General features: G+C 49.7%; 1 non-coding gene across 1 annotated transcript; it reads right to left on the reverse strand.

The window, feature by feature from the left end:
- Positions 1 to 6901: 6901 nt before the first annotated feature.
- Positions 6902 to 7043, reverse strand: LOC115644630. The gene has a single exon (XR_003998565.1).
- Positions 7044 to 7279: the final 236 nt, after the last annotated feature.

Raw genomic sequence — 7279 nt, forward strand, 5'->3', positions numbered from 1 at the left:
ATTTACCCATATAGCACGGCAACCTCTGAGGTGATCCTTTAGGACAGCAGTTCTTCCAATTGCCTGTCTCAGTCTCTCTAACACAGTGGTTCTCAACCAGGGGTCCATGTATCCCTGGGGTTACACAGAGGGCTCCTGGGGATACTTCAGTTCATCTAGATATTTGCCTAGTTTACAACAGGCTACATAAAAGCACTAGAAAGTTAGTACAAACTAAATTTCATATAATAAGTTGTTTATACTGCTCTATATACCATACGTTGAAATCCAAGTACAATAATTTATATTCCAATGATTTATTTTATAATTATATGGTAAAAATCAGAGAGTCAGCAATGTTTCTGTGTGCTGTGACACTTCTGTATTTTTATGTCTGATTTGTAAACTAGGAGTTTTAAGTGAGGTGAAACTTGAGGGTACGGAAGACAAGCAGCCTCCTGCCAGGGTAGTCTAGGAAGGTTGAGAACCACTGATCTAACACACTCCCCGTTCTAAGGCATCTTTGGTTTAAACCCATCCTCCTGTATCTCATTTCTGAGCTCTAAAATCTCCCTTCCCAGAAACCACTTAGCTCAGGGTCTTCTCCAAACCCTCAGCCTCGGAGTTTTTCCAGTTCAATCACAAGGAGCCCGCGGCTGGATCGCCCTGTCAAGGCCCGAGCTCTGCTAGAGCTTTCACCCCACGTTACCACCCGGCCCGGGGCCCCTGCACGAACCCCCGGCCTCCCTCCCGCGCGCTACCCCGGCTGCGAGCCAGGCAGGGGGGTGTGGGGACATGGGCAAGGCACCGGGCACCGGGCCTCGGTGAGAGCAGCGGCCGCAACCCCCACCTACCTTCCGGCCCCACGTGCTCAGCAGCTACTTCCTGGGCCGGCCTGAGCGCAGCCCTCCCTCCCCGCAGGCTCAGACCGGCTCCGCCCTCGCCTGGGATTGGCCGGACGCTTCTCCTCCTGCCACCCCGCCATTGGCTAGAATCGCCCCCCCTTCTTCCCCTAGGCGAAAAGAGGCACAATGGAAGCCCCTTCCCGCAGTGGGGGTTGTTTCGGCTGGTTTCGGAGTAAGGGTAGGTGTGAATCTGGAGTTGCAGCTGCGATCCCGAGTAATCCATGTGTTGGGCCAGACAGCTGTAAAAAGCTGGAGGCTTCGTCTACCCAGGGGTCAGCAACCTTTCAGAAGTGCTGTGCCAAGTCTTCATTTATTCACTGTAATTTAAGGTTTGGTGTGCCAGTCATACCTTGTAATGTTTTTAGAAGGTCTTTCTATAAGTTGTATATTATAACTAAACCTATATTGTATGTAAGTAAATAAGGTTTCTAAGTGTTTAAGAAGCTCCATTTTAACTTAAAATGCAGAGACCCCCCCTCCCCCAAGACCAGTGGCCAGGACCCAGGCAGCGTGAGTGCTACTGAAAATCAGCACGTGTGCTATAGCTTTTCCTACCCCTGTTCTACCCTAGCAAAGTTAGGGCAGTATTGGTGTCAGGCAGGACTCTAGAGAACCTCCCCCCACGGGCCAAAGCTAGGCTAACCCCAAGCATGTCAAGGAAAGAGGGTTTATTGACCTACCCCGTTGGGGAGGGATGTACTCACATCAACGGAAAGTTGTGCCAGCAGCTGCTCTATTTCTGCTGGCAGAGGCTCTATAGCCTAGGTTTACCTGTTTGTTCAAACATGCCTTAGGCTACCATTACAAGAGACTGTATTGAAATAAGCTTCTTTACATTTACACATGCCTTCTGAAGTTTTAAGGGGTACAGCTCAGATTTTCTTCACAGGCTGTAGTGCTAAAAATCTTTACTCTTAGACAGTGAGTGTGCTGTATTCACTTCTGGTCCAAACATCACATACTAATGAGATTAACAGATAGCACACTGATTTGTCCCAACAGCTGCTCCAGAATTATTTGAGGGAGGGAGGTAAATGTGACCCTTATTTGCCAGATCAGAACAAAATTACCACCCCTCTGCTCCAAAAATTGGCAAGGTGGGGAAGCTATCACATAGCTCTGGCCTGTGCTGACAGCAGCAGCCCTAGAAGCACAACTCAATCATGGGGGAGAAGACAGTAGCCACAGAGATCAGAGACTGGTGTACCAGCTACAAAGCTTCTCTGTATGTTTCTTATTAGCATCTTGGGTATGTGTACACTACAATGGTGATACCTGACTCAGGCTCCTGGGGCTCGGGGGGGGGGGGTTTGGAGCCCAAGCTCTGAGACCCTACCGGCTTGCAGAGTCCTAGAGCCCAAACTATCTACACTGCAATGAAACAGCCCCTTAGCCTGAGTCAGCTGGCACAAGACAGCTTGCAGGTTAAGTGTAGTGTAGACATACCCCTTGTGCTAAGAGGCCACTTGCACTGCTCAGCATTTGTAACACAAGGCCACAGAAATCAGGGCATGAGGGCCCCAAGCCAGTAGCCAGCCTCTGACAGCTCATTATCCTGAGCAGTAACATAAATGACAGATCTGTACTGACACAGATTGGGCTGGAAAGGAGATATATGCATGCTGAGATGCTGCTGAGGATCTGACAATTTTTCTGTCTTTGTGGAAGCACAAAACAGGCTTATGCTACAGCATACCAAGGACCCACCCCACGCCATGCCATAGAAGGGCAAAGAGGTAGCAGCACTCCACAGAGATCGCTGTTCATCTCCTGCTAGTTCCTCCCCACAACTTCTTGTCACAGCTACTAAAGACAGCAGAATAAAATACAAGGAAACCTTTATTTTTCAGTTTATCAAGATTTTTTTCATCTTTTTAGCTGTTTATTAGTGGACAAGTCCAGTCAGTTTTTGTATTAAAACGATCTTGATGGAGGTAGCTGTGTCTCTGTCCTGGCTTTTGCTTGGTCTCATCTGTACACTCATCTCAGTAAACAAACTCAAAATAAGATTAAACAAAAAACCGTGGAAACTCCAGCTGAGGCAGCGAGCAGTGCAGCCAGGATTCTGTGTAACAGGACGTGGCGCTGTGGCCTCCAGTCACTATGTACAGAGTCCATCATGTCCCCTCTAGCCCCAACACACTCCTTGCTTGTGTGGGCTGGCAGCGGAGGGAGGAGTCTCCTCTTCACAGGGAGGCCCTGTGCAGCAACGCCCACCAAGGGGAACAGCACCCAATCAGGAACATCAGGCAGAGGAAGGGTAGAGTGTGAAGAAGGATCATTTGAGCTTGGTCAAGAAGCCAACAGTACCAAGCTAGGGATTCATGCTGCTGGGCCACCTGTGGTGTGAAAGAACATGTATTAGGAGCCTTACAGACAGCACCTGTCCAGCTGGGACACTCACTGTGGGTCCCACTCCCTCCCAATAAATGACCGGACTGGAGTGGGGTGGATTAAGCTCCAAGAGGAATGGGATCTCTACCGGCTGGGGGAGGGGAGGATGCTTACCTGCTGGGGAGGGGTGGTGGGTGGTGGAGGTTCACTGCTGCGGTTGGCCAGTCGACTGAGGATATTGCGCTCAGACATTTGGAGGCGCACAGGCCACAGGTGGGATGCGGGCAATAGTGGCAGGCAGCCGAGTCACATCTGCCTTCATGTCACTCAGAAGCTCCTCCAGCTGCTTCAAAACTGGAAGAAAAAAGGGTGTGTATTAGAGGGGGATGAGAAGGGGCACCCTGAACAGGGAAACAAGTTGGGGGGATAGCGGCACGAGACAAGCCCACCTTTGCTTAGCATGATCTACTGCCTCACCTTTGTGAAGAACAGCATTGGCTGGCTTGTTCCCGCCATTGACTCCTTAGACCGGTGCTGGTGGCTCTCTGCCAGACACTCTACCTCAGCAAAACGTGTATTGAGGGCCATAGATGGGTGCGATGGATCTTCCGACATGTTCAGATAGGAGCTCGCCGCAGCTGCCTCCTCAATCACCAGTGCCTGCTCCAGCAGCTGAGAGAGAAAGGATAAGCATGAGGGCTTGCCATGCCTCCTCTAGTTACTTCTTTGCAGAGTAGCCTAACAATCACACATTCCTACTCCCCTAGATTCTAAGACTTACGTTCTGCCAACAACCCTGCCCCATCTTCAGGACTGAGCTACTGCAGCTTGTTCCCTTAGCCCCATTTCCCAGGCTCTTATTTATATTGGGGTAGTGCCTAGAAATGCCAGTCAACGATCAGGTCCCCACTGTGTTAGACACTGTGCACAGAAGACTAGTCCTGTCCCAGAACAAAAAAATCATCTCATAAGCATCCTCTCCTCCATGCAACGTAGCTCACTTTTTCAAGGACTGTTCCCTCGGTACCTTCATGGTTTTATCTCCTCTATCCCTGAAGGAGCAAAGAGACCACAAGAACACATTAACAGTGGGTGGTCCCTGAAGGACTTTCATGGCTGTTTCTTCCCCCTAAACCTCAGGAAGAAGTGCTCCTAAGAAAACAGTGGCCATTTTCCTGCTTTCAGTAAGCAGAGCAGCCTGGGACAGGTTTTCATAGTAATTCAATAGGAGAAACAAACACACTAACAAAACCAAAACAACCAAAACAGTTCTTGTGTAGTCTCCAAGGGCATGGCTTAGGCTAGAAGAAAAATGGTTTTATTGAAGCATTGGTTAACTTGTTTTAGAACCCTACTGTAGTAGTGGAATGCAACATGCACTATCTACGCTAGAACTCTATAATGTGTTCAAACATGTTTTAAAATTATTTTTAGTCTAGACATACCTGAGTAGGCTATAATACAAAGGAGCTCAAGGGTGGAGGGGGGGGTGAGGGGGAGACACAGGACCCAAAAAAAAACAAAACACAAAAACCCACAAACACCATCACCCCACCCCTTTGATGCTAGAGCACTCCAATCCACTTCATATATTCCCCTGATTGCAGGAGAATCTAACAGTGGACAAGCAAGACAGACAACGATGCTCTCTTTATCCATCAGAAATAGTCTCAGAGAGGGCAGACACCCTCAAATTTTCCTTCTGCAGCTCCCACCTTGAACCTCCTGGCCAGGAACTTGTTCTTGATCTCCAGGAAGTTGCCCCTTTTCATCTCACCCTTGAGGGTTCATTGAGGATGGCATAACGTGGATCATTCTGAATGTCCTGCCAGCGGGCATAGCCATGACTGAGATAGAGAAGCTCAGGCAAACAAAGAATTGAAAACAAGGGAACAAGTATTCCAGGCAAATAGGATTGTATCCCATTGGGTGGGAGATGGAAGAGACGAGACTATCTTGCTCACTGTATCCTAGCCACCCCATTAGATCCCCACATGGAGCTGTGAATCTTCGTTAGAGAGGGTAAATCTGAGGCTATCCACTAACTATATCCAGCCACCACTTGATAGGATCCCCTTTATGGGGATGGGTCAGACTCCCAGAAGGAAAAAGGGTGTTCTGTCAGGGGAAGGATACTTGAGGATCCCAGCCAAGAGCCATAGTCATGGAGCCGGTGCCAGATTCTGTAGGTTTCTTGGTGACAGTTGCTGCTCGTTCTTCATTTTGCCATAGAGAATGCAACTCTGAGAATGGGAGAAAAGAAAGTCAAAAGGGATTTCACTAAGATGAGCAGGAGGCAGGTAAGTGTAGCTGTACTCAGGCCCCCTCATACCAGTGAAGCCACCATCAGCTATGTTGAACATGAAGCGCTGCTTCACTGCCTTCTTGTGCCTCTCATCAAGAGAGTCCTTCGCATCTCCCCATTCTGCAGCATCACCACATCCCTCTTGTCATCTTCCTTCTTCTCCTCTGCAGACACAGAGACCCATTAGAGAGGAAAGGATGGAGAGAGTACCACAGCAGCTCACTCATGAGGTACCCCTCTAAAAGGTGGAGAATGAAGAGGACTGGCAGTACCCTGCCACACTTACCCTTCTCATCCAGGTTGATAGTTGGAGGTTCAGCAGAGGGCTCAGCAGACACTCTATCTTCATCTTCTCCACCATCAGCTGCCTGAGGAAAGGGGAAGAGAAGACATGAGATCAAGTCTGGTAGCTACAGAGGGTTTAACTGTTCGGTCTAAAACTTGGCCTGTTTCCCCAATCACATTTATGTTTAAAGCCTCACCCTGACCTAAAAGAGGATAGTCTCTGTATAGCTCTGGAAATATGCTAACTGGGGTCCTGCACACAGTTCTGGGCTTCTAACAACCTCCAACTAATACCTTTGCTTTCCATTTCCATTGGCTCCTCCTTCACTTCTGGTTCCTCAGGCTTTTTCCCTCTGCTTCTGGGGGGTTCATTGGGGACTTTGCATCTTGTGGGGTGTCTCCACAGGCTGGGCACACTGCTGATGAGAGAACCCTGTAACTCAAGGAGGAGCAGCGTTGGACAAAGCCTGTGAAACCCCCACCCACCACCAGAAGCTGAAGGCAGAGTGAAAGACATCTGAGTGCGCCACACAGAGGGTAGCTGAGGGAGAACAGAGTGTCAGAGAGCACAAAATAGGGCTCTTTCATTCATCCCGAGAGTGTTCAACAAGGAGAGGCTTCTTCTTAGGAATCCCCAGAGTCTAGCTCTGTCCCAGGTGGGTGGTCAGGGGAGGGGACAGGAATGGGACAACGATGGGCACAGCAGAAGGAGGAGGAGATACTTGTAACAGTATGAAACAAACAAGCACCTACTAACTCACCTCCATTGGGACCTCTGCTTCAGCAGAAACTAGGCTGGGTTCCTTCTCAGACTCCATGAGCTCCCCTTGCTCCCTAGTACTGGCTCCTTCTTCCACCTTCACACCCTCTTCTGTGCCTCCCCCACCGAAGACCAGCATATTTTATATAAATAAAAAAATAAAAAGAGGCCAGCAGTAAGCTCCAACCTTCATTGCGATTTGGTGCACATTTCCCTTAGCTCTCACAAAGCGGACCTCCATCCCCACTTGAACCACAATGGAACCAAAGCCCTCCGACGCCACAGGACAGATGCAGGAGTTGCCTGTTGACCCCAGCCCACCCAGGGAAAGGTAATGTTCTCTCGTGCCTTTAGGGCATGCACATCTCTTGGGGGCAGCCCTCCTAACCTGAGAGGCAGGTTGATCTGCGTCCGCTCCCAGGTCCTCCCCACCACAGCTCTGGTGAGGGGAACAGCACTGGTAAGGGCAGGACGGGGCTATGCAAGGGGAAGGCTCTCACCAAGTAGGGACAGCAGCAGGTGTGTTAGGCTGCGTGTCACCTGGTGTGGAGGGTGTGGGGGTTTTGGGGGAGGGCGAGCCCGGCTGCAAAAGCTTCTTGTTCTCCTCTATCTCTGCTAGTTCTGGCATACTCCAGCGCCCATTCACATGCTCAAATTCCTGCACCTAGTGGGGGAAGTGGAGAAACAGACATGTCATGAGAGAGATCACAC

The sequence above is a fragment of the Gopherus evgoodei genome, chromosome 1, assembly GCF_007399415.2.
Source record: "Gopherus evgoodei ecotype Sinaloan lineage chromosome 1, rGopEvg1_v1.p, whole genome shotgun sequence".
Taxonomy (NCBI): Eukaryota; Metazoa; Chordata; order Testudines; family Testudinidae; genus Gopherus; species Gopherus evgoodei.